The 12,429-nt window shown below is 41.2% G+C and overlaps 1 long non-coding RNA gene across 1 annotated transcript in view; it reads left to right on the forward strand.

Moving 5' to 3' along the window:
* The window catches only part of LOC139075837 (uncharacterized), a 128,994-nt gene extending 117,740 nt beyond the window's left edge, over positions 1-11,254 (forward strand). The window contains exon 2 of the long non-coding RNA XR_011526733.1: positions 11,037-11,254. This is a non-coding gene — a long non-coding RNA (uncharacterized lncRNA). The remainder of the gene's footprint in view (positions 1-11,036) is intronic.
* Positions 11,255-12,429: the final 1,175 nt, after the last annotated feature.

The following is a 12,429-nucleotide window of genomic DNA, read 5'->3' on the forward strand; positions in this document are numbered from 1 at the left end:
TAGGGTTGTTACAGAAGGTAAGTGAGACATTGAATGTAGGACACTTCGCATAGAATCTGGCACTGGTAGATGTTTAATAAATATTTTTAAAATTATAATATTGTAATATTAATATTAATATTAATATAGTATATTATTATAACAACAAATATTTCCTTCACCCCCATCCCTACACCCACCCTCACAAACACACACTCTGGCCCTGGCCTCTGGAACCAGATCTTTCTAAGGATCTTGGGCTGAGCAGGTAAACCCATCAAGGTTTGAACTGGCACCCAGAGTTTTCACTTTAGCAGGGCAGCTTGGAGTTGGAAAGGTCTTGGGGGTCCATAAGGAAGGAGTTCAAATGATGGAAGCCAGTTGGGGAGAGTCTGGGCTGGGGGCCTTCCACAGGTGAGCATCTGTGATTGACTCGGATTTTAACACCCCATCCTAACACCTCTCAAAAGCACCACTGGCTCCTTGGCCATCACCCACAGGGTAAAATCCAACCTGTCAGCCGGGATTTCAAGCCCTCAGTGATCTAGCACCAATCTGCCTTCATCATTCACCCCATGAACGTGTCCCAGGCCTCCAGCTCTGTCTGCGCCCAGGCTGTTCCCTGGGCCTGGAGCACTTCATCCCCGTTACCCGTCAGCCTTCTAGTGAGAGGCTGTTTGCACTCTCCTGAAACACACTGGGCACTTGTTTGTGCCCGTGTTTTAGCTTCCCCCAGGTTCAGGGCATCTAGAGTGCAGGGTCCATACCCTAGCCATCTCCGGGACACTTAGAGCGGGGCCCCACCCAGTGGCCTGCACAGTGCCACAGCTCAACAGCTCCTTGAAGACAATGAGGGGCTGGGCTTCTAAACCCAAGCCTTACCAAGATCAGAACAGCACACATGTGCTGAAGGATGGCAAGGTGGGAATGTACTCCTCTCTTGGGCTGTCTGAGGAGATTCAGGAGTCCCATTTGGGGACCCGCACTTTCTTCATTGGCACACAGGCACGTGGCAGCTGTTTACATGTCTCTTTGGCCAATCTAAGTACACAAAGATAGTTTGTTTATCTCTCACCTGCTAAATTGCTTGGATGACCTCCTCCAGCACTGCAAGGAAAAGCACTAGAACGGCAGTTAACCAAAATGCCCCAGAGACGCTGCAGGCAACGCTCACACCCACTTCCTTCTAGAAACCAGCTTCAGATCACATGGCAATGCTGCTCTCCTGGGTCCATCATCTCTCTGGTCTAGGCCCTGTCTCAGTGATGTAGAGGAAAGATGAAGGTGATCAGGGAACGCTTTCTCGTGGAGGAAGCCTTAAGATATTGTCAAAGGAGGACAAAGATCCAGGGCAGAAGGGAGAAGACCAGCATGTGGGTGAGTGTACCTTTGTCTTATGCACAGACCTGTGCCCATGAAACAGGCAGATAGGTTCAGACGAAAGAGGCCTGGGGACTCCACCACTCCCAATGCCATTATGTGCCTGCTGCAAAAGCAAGACAGGGGTTATTATTCCCAATGTACAGATGAGAAAATTGAGACTTAGATAGGCCAAGGCCACACAACTCAGCCAAGCTCTGTGGTAGAGCCAGGTCTTCTGATTCCAAGGCCAGAGCCCCTTCATTACACCAGGCTGCTTCTCACAAGGGGGCCAGTGTGGCGGTGATGCTGGGAAAAAGTGCCATTTGCCCTTCAAGAAAACACAGATGAAAACTCCAACACAACACACACACATACACACCCTCCCCCCAAGCATGGCTAAAATGAGTAAGACAGACAAAAAATCCAATGTCAGTGAGGACGTAAAAAAAATCTAGTGTCGAGCAACTGCAACTCTTATACATGGTTGGCAGGAATGCAAATTGGCATATTAACACTTTGCAAAAGTATTTAACAGCAGCTACTTGAACTGAACATATGCACAGCCCATAGCCCAGCAATTCCGCTCCTAAATATTAGAAACATTCTAGTAGTAGAATGTTCATAGTAGCACTGTCTATAAAGCAAAAAAGTTGGAAATACCCATCCACAATATAATGCATAAAAATATTGCAATATATGTGTACAATAGACTACTAAATAGCAATATGAATGAACAAACTACAGCCACACACACCACGTGGATATATGTCACAAGCATAATACTGAGCAAAAGAAACAGACACTAGAGAATAAATATTATGTGTACCTGTTTGTGCAACATTCAAATCAGGCAAAACTAATCCAGGGAACACCCTTGTGTAACCAGCACCCTGGAAGTCCCTACCTTCTAACACCATTTTCCATATGTATGTTACTCTTCAATAAAAATGTAAACTTAGAGGCTGGCCCAGTGGCCTAGTGGTTAAAGTTCATGTGCTCTGCTTGGGCAGCCTAGAGTTTACTGGTTCGGATCCTGAGCATGGACCTAGCACCACTCATCAGGCTACGGTGTGGTGATGTCTCACATAAAATAGAGGAAGATTGGCACAGATGTTAGTTCAGCGACAATCCTCCTCACCAAAAAAAAAGTAAACAAAGAAAATGAGGACAATCTCTATGAACTGATATAGAATGGTTCCAGGATGTATTGTTAAGTGAAAAAATCAAAGTGCAGAAATATATCTCTAGCATGTTACTTTTTGTGTAAGAAAGAAAGGGAAATGAGAACATTTCTATGAAGGTTTTACAAAAAAGAAACACAGGCAGGGTAAACTTGTGGGATCAGTTACCCACAGAAGTTGGGTGGGAATGGGGTGGAACGGATGTATTTCTCTGAGTACAACTTTTTTGTATAGTAGTGACTTTTGGAACCGTGTTGATGCTTTACATACTTAAATAATTAAAAAAATGGGGGACATACCTACAATGGAATGAAAACAGAAACAAAGAAACCCAACTGTATTTGAATAACGTAACCACACTGAAACGGAAAAAAGGCATAATCTAAGGAAATTTTGAACACAGAATTTTGACTATACCCTTCCAGATGAAGGACGTAAAGGGCTGCGGAAACATCAGACTCCAGTGAGTGGGTTTGCTTCTCCCGGTGGCGTGGCCAGCAATTCTGAAGCCGTGCTCTGCGTGTTCTAGACCTAAGTAAATGTGTAAATATAATGAAAATCATGGATCCAGGTTTCTCACTGTTGGAGAAGTGAGTGACAAATATGGCAACAGGGAAGACAAGAATGTACCTTTAGGCGTTAGACAGGAATTGGAGGTAACAGTAGGAGCTCATGTATTTATTGACAGATATCATATAGATATGGTTATGGATAGTCTGCCTCCCAGATCATTTTCTGTTAAGATAAACCAGGGCTCCTGCTTAAAATTGACTGATTCCAGGGCAAATACACGAGGAGACTGGAAGTAAGCAAATGCTCAAAGAATGATGGGGAAATGTCAAAAGGACACAGGAGCCAGCTTGAAGGGGCTCCCACTGGCCAAATCTGGGACAATTTAATCATCAAAATAAATAATGACAGGAATGAATTACAGCCCATTGAAAAAAATAAGAATCCATAAATCCATACAGATACAGTATAATGAATATAAATAAACATACGGGGAAAGAAAAAGTTCTTCCTTATAGAATTCAAATTAATAAATAAAGAGGAAATTGTGGGGCTAGAAAATTACATTTGGACACCATCATAGTAATAATTCATTCAAGCAAGAATCATCAATGGATGCTGAAGTTAGTGGGTGAAAAGTTTGGTGAAGAACAGGATATTTATATAGTCTTCAGGTGACTCCCCCCAAAATACTTACTAATCCAAATGGAAAAACAGTAACTTCACAGTGGTAGACCCCACCTTAATCAGTGGTCCAAGTTAGTATCACTAGTAATAGGAGAAATAGACATTATTATAAGTACCTCCTGAGATGATGCACCAGGAAGGACACAACGTCACTTCTGTGATACTCTTGCCTAAAATCAATAACCTGAATCTATTCGGAAGGAACTATCAGCCAAACTCAACCTGAAGAACATTTATTAAAATAACCAGCCTATTCTCTTAAAAAATATCAAGCTCGTGAAAGACAAAGAAAGGCTGACAAACTATTCTAAATTGAATGAAACTAAAAAGACATGACAGCTAAATGTGATTCATGATCCTGGATCAAATATTGGACAAGAAAAAAAAATTTTTGTAATTTTATTAAAAAAAGGATTTATTGGGATAATTGGCAACATTTGAATAAGGTCTGTAGATTAGATAACATTTTATCAATGTTAATATCTCAATTTTCATAACAGAGACAAGAAAATGTACTTGTCCTTAGGAAATACACACTGAAATATTTTGAGGGAAAAGGGTGTAATATCTGCAACTTACAGGCACACCTCGTTTTACTGTGCTTCAATTTATTGTGCTTCACAGATAGCGTGATTTTTATAAATTGAAGTTGTGTGGGAACCCTGCATTGAGAGAGTCTATTGGCACCATTTTTCCGACAGCATTTGCTCACTTCATGTCTCTGTGTTGCATTTTGGTAATTCTTGCAATACTACAAACATTTTCATTATGAGTATATTTGTTATGGTGATCTGTGATCAGCAATCTTTGATGTTACTATTGTAATTGTTTCGGGTACCATGAACTGTGCCCATAGAAGACAGCGGACTTAATCCATAAATGTTGTGTGTGTTCCAACTACTCCACTGCCCAGCTGTTCCCTCATGTCTCTCCTTCTCCCTGGGCCTCCCTGTTTCCTGAGACACAACAATATTGAAATTAGGCCAGGGCTGGTGGTTAAATTTGTGTGCTCTGCTGCGGCAGCCCAGGGTTCATGGGTTCAGATCCTGGGCGTGGACCTACACACTGCTCATCAAGCCATACTGTGGCAACATCCCATATACAAAATAGAGGAAGATTGACACTAATGTTAGCTCAGGGCCAATCTTCCTCACCAAAACAAAAAAGAAAATAAAAGAAAAAAAGAAATTAGGCCAATTAATAACCCTACAATGGCCTCTAAATGTTCAAGTGAAAGGAAGAGTCACATATTTCTCACTTTAAATCTAAACAAATTATCAATAAAAGCTAGAAATGATTAAGCTTAGTGAGGAAGGCTGCTGAAAGCTGAGATAGGCCAAAAGCTAGGCTTCTTGCACCAAACAGTTAGCCAACTTGTGAATGCAAAGCAAAGGTTCTTCAAGGATATTAAAAGTGCCACTCCAGTGACCACATGAATGATCAAAAAGCAAAAGCCTTATGACTGATGTAAAGTTTTAGTGGTCTGAATAGAAGATCAAACCAGCCTTAACGTTTCTTTAAGCCAAAGCCTAATCCAGAGCAAGGCCCTAATTCTCTTTAATTCTATGAAGGCTGAGAGATATAAGCAAGCTGCAAAAGAAAAGTTTGAAGCATTCAGAGGTTGGTTCACGAGGTTTAAGGAAAGAAGCCGTCTCCATAACATAAACGTGCAAGGGGAAGCAGCAGGTGCTGATAGAAGCTGCAGCAAGTTCTCCAGAAGATCTAGCTGAGATAATTCATGAAGGGGGCTACGCTAAACAGCAGATTTTCAATGTAGATGAAACAGCCTTATATTGGAAGAAGATGACATATAGGTCTTTCATAGCTAGAGAGGAGAAGCCAATGCCTGGCCTCAAAGCTTCAAAGGACAGGCTGATTCTCTTGTTAGGGACTAAGCAGCTGGTGACTTTAAGTTGAAGCCAATGCTCATTTACCATTCTGAAAATCCTAGAGCCATTAAGAATTACACTAAATCTACTCTGCCTGTGCTCTATAAATGGAATGTATAGAATGGAATAAATGTGCTCTGATGGAGATATACAATGAGATGAACATTGTTTTCATGCTTGCTAACACAACATCTGTTCTGTAGCCCATGGATCAAGGAGTCAATTGGACTTTCAAGTCTTATTATGTAAGAAACACATTTTGTAAGACAATAGCTACCATAGATAGTGATTCCTCTGATGAAACTGTGCAAGTCAGCTGAAAACCTTCTGGAAAAGATTTACCTTTCTAGATGCCATTAAGAACATTTGTGGGGGACTGGCTCCGTGGCCGAGTAGTTAAGTTCGCGCGCTCCACTGCAGTGGCCCAGGGTTCGGATCCTGGGCGCAGACATGGCACCGCTCATCAGGCCACATTGAGGCAGCATCCCACATCCCACAACTAGAAGGACCTGCAACTAATATATACAACTGTGTATGGGGGGTTTGGGGAGATAAAGCAGAAAAAAAAAAAAAAGAACATTTGTGGGTGATGTCAGCATCCCGGCGGACTGAGCTCTTTCCTTGGACTCTCCCCTCTAAGATACAACCAAAAGGACATTCATACACCAACAGAGGACATGTACACGACACAAAAGACATCTGAGAGGCCCATGCAGCCATACGCCTGAAGATGGTGGTGGGACTGGATCCTCCGGAGGAAGCGGAATCTGATCTGCAGCTGCTCCAAGGAGAGAGATGGATGCAGGAGTGGGAAGCGTGCAGGTGAAAAGGATGTCCCCACCCCATGCAGTACACCAGCCCCAGAATTGTCTGGAGCACAGTGCAGATAGTATGGCAGTGGCAGCGAGTAAAGTGCACAGGTGAGGGAGGTGCCCCATCCTTGCCCTCAGTCTCAGGGTCACCTGGAGCATGGAGCAGAGAGCTTGGCGGCAGTAGTGTGGAAAGTCTGCAGCCCCAGAATCATCAGGATCACAGTGAGGAGAGTGTGGCAGCCATGCAGGGGAAGGTATGCAGGTGAGGAGAGGTGCCCCATCCCCGACCAGCACTCCAGCCCCACTGTCGTCCAGAGCACAGTGCAGAGAGCTTGGCAGCGGCAGCAGGGAAAACAAAAGTGCACAGTCCTTCAATCGCCCAGAGCTCCATACAGAGAGACAAGCAGGGGTTGGGGGAAGTGCTGGGGAAGGAGAGTACCCCTACCCCTGCCCAGTGCTCCAGATGTGCCATTGATCAGTTGCTCAGAGAGAAAAGCAATCAGCGGCTGGAGCTGGGGAGCCCCTTGCTTGTGCTGGGCCCAGAATGCACAGTGCCTGATCCACATTCAGTGGCAGTAGGTGGCAGCTGTGACCAGATAAGAGCACCAAGAAGAAGTAAAAATGCATGCCATCAAGCAGTATGAGTAGGTATATTAAAACTCTAGACCAGAAGGAAAGTGACAAGTACCCAGAAACCAACCCTGAAGATACAGAAATTCATAATTTAAACAACAAAGAATTCAAAACAGCTATCATTAAAAAAAAACTCAATGAGTTACAAAAAAACACTGAAAGACGAATTAATGAATTCAGGAGCTTCTTCACAAAGGAGACTGAAACCATAAAGAAGAACCAATCAGAATTGTTGGAGATGAAAACCACAATGGATGAAATAAAGAAAAATTTGGATTCCCTAAACAACAGAGCTGCCAATATGGAAGAGAGAATCAGTCAGTTAGAGGACAGTACTGTAGAAATGCTTCAGAGGCTGGCCCTGTGGCCAAGTGGTTAAGTTCGCACACTCTGCTTCAGCGGCCCAGGGTTTCATGGTTTGAATCCTGGGTGCAGACGTGGCACCACTCGTCAGGCCATGCTGAGGTGGCATCCCACATGCCACAACTGGAAGGACCCACAACTAAAAATACACAATATGTACTGGGGGGCCTTGGGGAGAAAAAAAGGAAAAATAAAATCTTTAAAAAAAATGCTTCAGAGGGAGGAGAAGAGAGAATTAAGACTAAAAAGAAATGAGGAAGCTCTCAGAGAAATATCTGACTCAATCAGGAAATGCAACATAAGAATTATATGTATTCAAGAAGGGGAAGAGAAGGAGAATGGAGCAGAGAGCTTGTTCAAAGAAATAATAGCTGAGAACTTCCCAAACCCGGGACGGAGCTGGAAATCCATGTGAAAGGGGCCTCCAGATCTCCTAACTTTGTCAATGGAAAAAGAGTCACTCCAAGGCATATAGTAGTGATGCTGGCAAAAGTCAGGGACAAAGAAAAAATACTCAGGGCAGCAAGGCAGAAGAAAATAACCTACAAAGGAACTCCTATCAGGCTTTCAGCGGGTTTCTCAGCAGAAACCTTACAGGCTAGGAAAGAGTGGAATGATATATTCAAAATTCTGAAAGACAAAAACTTTCAGCCAAGAATACTCTATCCAGCAAAAATCTCCTTCAGATATGATGGAAAAATTAAAAATCTGCCAGATAAACAAAAGCTAAGGGAGTTCATTGCCACAAGACCTCCCCTACAAGAAATCCTCAAGAAGACCCTCATACCTGAAAAAAAAAATAGGAAAGGGGCTACAAGGCCCTGAGTAAGGAGATGAATAGGTAGGAAATAATCAGAAAATGGCAGCTCTCTATCAGATCAGGTTAGTAAACACTTAACTTTAATATCCAGGATAAAGAAAAGGAAAACACCAAAACAAAAATGATCTCATCATTTAAACCACAAACTCACAACACAAGATGGAAAAAGATATGACAAAAATAACTTAGAAAGGGAAGAGGAAAGGGATGGAATCAGTATAGTCTGAGGAAATAAGAGGCTATCAGAAAATGGACTACCTCAACTATGAGATTTTTTATACGAACCTAAGGGTGACCACTAAAAAAATAATTATAACAGACACATTTACAATAAACAAGGAGAAAAAGAAGAAAACCAACAGAGAAAACTACCTAATCAAATTGGTAGTCTGAAATACACGGGATGAGAAACAAAGGAAATGCAAAAGAACTGGGAAACGAGGGCTAAGGGGGCAGTATTAAGCCCTCATATAGCAATAATCACTCTAAATGTAAGTGGACTGAATCTTCCAATCAAAAGGCACAGAGTGGCAGGATGGATTAAAGAACAAGACCTAACAATACGCTGCCTCTAGGAAACACATCTCAGCTCCAATGACAAACACAGGCTCAGAGTGACGGGATGGACGATGATACTCCAAGCTAATGGCAAACAAAAGAAAGCAGGTGTTGCAATACTTATATCAGACAAGGTAGACTTCAGGATAAAAAAGGTAAAGAGAGACAAAGAGGGGCAGTATATGATGATCAAAGGGATTCTCCTCCAAGAAGACTTAACACTTAAAATATATATGTGCCCAACACAGGAGCACCAAAGTACATAAAGCAACTGTTAACAAATCTAAAAGGAGATATCAATGACAACACAGTAACAGTAGGGGACCTCAACACCCCACTTACTTCAATGCATAGATCATCCAGACAGAAAGTCAACAAGGAAACAGTGGACTTCAATGAAAAACTACACCAGACGAACTTAATAGATATAGAGAGCACTCCACCCAAAAACAGCAGAATATACATTTTTCTCAAGTGCACATGGAACATTCTCAAGGATAGACCATATATTGGGAAACAAGGCAAACCTCAATAAACTTAAGAGTATTGAAATCATATCGACTATCTTTCCCGAACGTTCTGAAACCAGAAATCAACTACAAGACAAAAACTGGAGGGGCCAGCCTGCTGGTGTGGCGTTAAGTACGTACAGTCTGCTTCAGTGGCCCAGGGTTCACTGGTTCGGATCCCGGGTGCAGATATGACACCGCCTGGCAAGCCATGCTGTGGTAGGTGTCCCACATATAAAGTAGAGGAAGATGGGCACAGATGTTAGCTCAGAGTCAGTCTTCCTCAGCAAAAAGAGGAGGATTGGTGGCAGATGTTAGCTCAGGGCTAATCTTCCTCAAAAAAATAAAAAAAAAAGATCTTAAAAAAAAGAAAGAAAAAAGCTGGAAAAGGAACAAAAATTTGGAGACTAAACAACACACTACTGAACAACCAATGGGTCATTGAATAAATAAAGGGAGAAAACAAAAAATACTTGGAGGCAAACGAGAATGAAAACACACCATACCAACTCTTATGGGATGCAGCAAAAGCAGTCCTAAGAGGGAAATTTATAGCAATACAGACCCACGTTAACAAACAAGAAAAAGCTCAAATAAACAGTCTCAAACTACACCTAACAGAATTAGAAAAAGAAGAACAAACAAAGCCCAAACTCAGCAGAAGGAGGGAAATAATACAAATTAGAGCAGAAATAAATGAAAGTGAAACAAAAAGACTAAAAAGGATCAATGAAACAAGGAATTGGTTCTTTGACAGAATAAACAAGATTGACAAACCCTTAGCCAGGCTCACTAAGAAAAAAAAAGAGAAGGCTCAAATAAATAAAATTAGAAATGAAAGAGGAGAAATTACAATGGAAACCACAGAAATACAAAAGATCATGAGAAAATATTATGAAAAACTATATGTCAACAAACCAGACAATCTAGAAGAAATGGATAAATTATTAGATTCTTATAATCTCCCAAAACCGAATCAAGAAGAAATAGAGAATCTGAATAGACCAATCACATGTAAAGAGTTTGAAACAGTAATCAAAGACCTCTCCCAAAATAAAAGTCCAGGACCAGATGGCTTCTCAGGAGAATTCTCCCAAACATTCAAAGATAATTTATTACCTATTCTTCTCAATCTATTCCAAAAAATTGAGGACAAGAGAAATATTCCTAACACATTCTATGAGGCCAACATCACCTTGATCCCAACACCAGACAACGACGACACAAAGACTGAGAATTACAGCCCAATACTGCTGGTGAACATAGATGCAAAAGTGCTCAACAAAATACTGGCAAACCAAATACAGCAATAAGTTAAAAAGATCATACCTCATGATCAAGTCGGATTCATACCAGGGACACAGGGATGGTTCAGCATCCACAAATCAGTCAATATGATACACCATATTAACAAAAGGAGGAACAAAAACCACATGATCATCTCCATAGACACAGAGAAAGCATTTGACGTGATCCAACATCCATTCATGATAAAAACTCTAAATAAAATGGGTATAGAAGGAAAATACCTCAACATAATAAAAGCCATATATGACAAACCCACTGCCAACATCATACTCAGTGGGGAAAAACTGAGTGCCATCCTGCTGAGAACAGGAACAAGACAAGGGTGTCCACTCTCAGCACTCTTATTCAACATAGTAATGGTGGTTTTGACCTCAGGAATTAGGCAGGAAAAAGAAATAAAGGAATCCAAATAGGAAATGAAGAAGTGAAAGTCTTGCTGTTTGCAGACGACATGATCTTATATATAGAAAACCCTAAAGAATCGATTGGAAAACTGTTAGAAATAATCAACAACTACAGCAAAGTTGCAGGCTATAAAGTCAACTTACAAAAATCAGTGACATTGCTATACTCTAGTAATGAACTAACAGAACAAGAACTCAAGAATACAATCCCATTTACAATCACAACAAAAAGAATAAAATATCTAGGAATAAATTCAACCAAGGAGATGAAAGACCTATACAAGGAAAACTATAAGACATTACTGAAAGAAATCGATAATGACATAAAGAAATAGAAAGATATTCCATGCACATGGATTGGAAGAATAAACATAGTTAAAATGTCCATACTACCTAAAGCAATCTAAAGATTCAGTGCAATCCCAATCAGAATCCCAATGACATTCTTCACAGAAATAGAACAAAGAATCTTAAAATTCATATGGGGAAACATACAACCCCAAATAGCCAAAGCAATCCTGAGAAACAAGAACAAAGCTGGTGGCATCGCAATCCCTGACTTCAAAACACATTACAAAGCTATAGCAATCAAAACAGCATGGTACTAGTACAAAAACATGCACACAGATCAATGGAACAGAATTGAAAGCCCAGAAATGAAACGACACCTCTACAGACAGCTAATCTTCAACAGAGGAGCCAAGAACATACAAGGGAGAAAGGAATGCCTCTTCAATAAATGGTGCTGGGAAAACCAGACAGCCACATGCAAAAGAAGGAAAGTAGATCATTATCTTTCTCCTTACACAAAAACAGGCTCAAAATGGATCAAAGACTTGAAGGTAAGACCTGAAACCATAAACCTTCTGGAAGAAAATATAGGCAGTACACTCTGACATCAGCCTTAAAAGGATCTTTACAAATACAACGTCCACTCAGACAAGGGAAACAACAGAAAAAAAAATCAACAAGTGGGACTTCATCAGAGTAAAGAGCTTCTGGGAGGCAAATGAAACCAAGATCAAAACAGAAAAACAACCTACCAACTGGGGGAAAATATTTGCAAATCATATATCCGATAAGGAGAATATATATAAAGAACTCACACCACTAAACTACAGAAAAATAAACAACCCAATCAAAAAGTGGGCAGAGGATATGAACAGACATTTTTCCAAAGAAGATCTACAGATGGCCAATAGGCACACGAAAAGATGCTCAGCATCACTAACCATCAGGGAGATGCAAATCAAAACCATGCTTAGATATCATCTTTCACCCATTAGAATGGCTATAATCACCAAGACAAAAAATAACAAATGTTGGAGAGATTGTGGAGACAAGGGAACCCTCATCCACTGCTGGTGGGAATGCAAACTGGTGCAGCCACTGTGGAAAACAGTATGGAGATTTC

This window comes from Equus przewalskii, chromosome 1 (assembly GCF_037783145.1).
Source record: "Equus przewalskii isolate Varuska chromosome 1, EquPr2, whole genome shotgun sequence".
NCBI classification, from domain to species: Eukaryota; Metazoa; Chordata; class Mammalia; order Perissodactyla; family Equidae; genus Equus; species Equus przewalskii.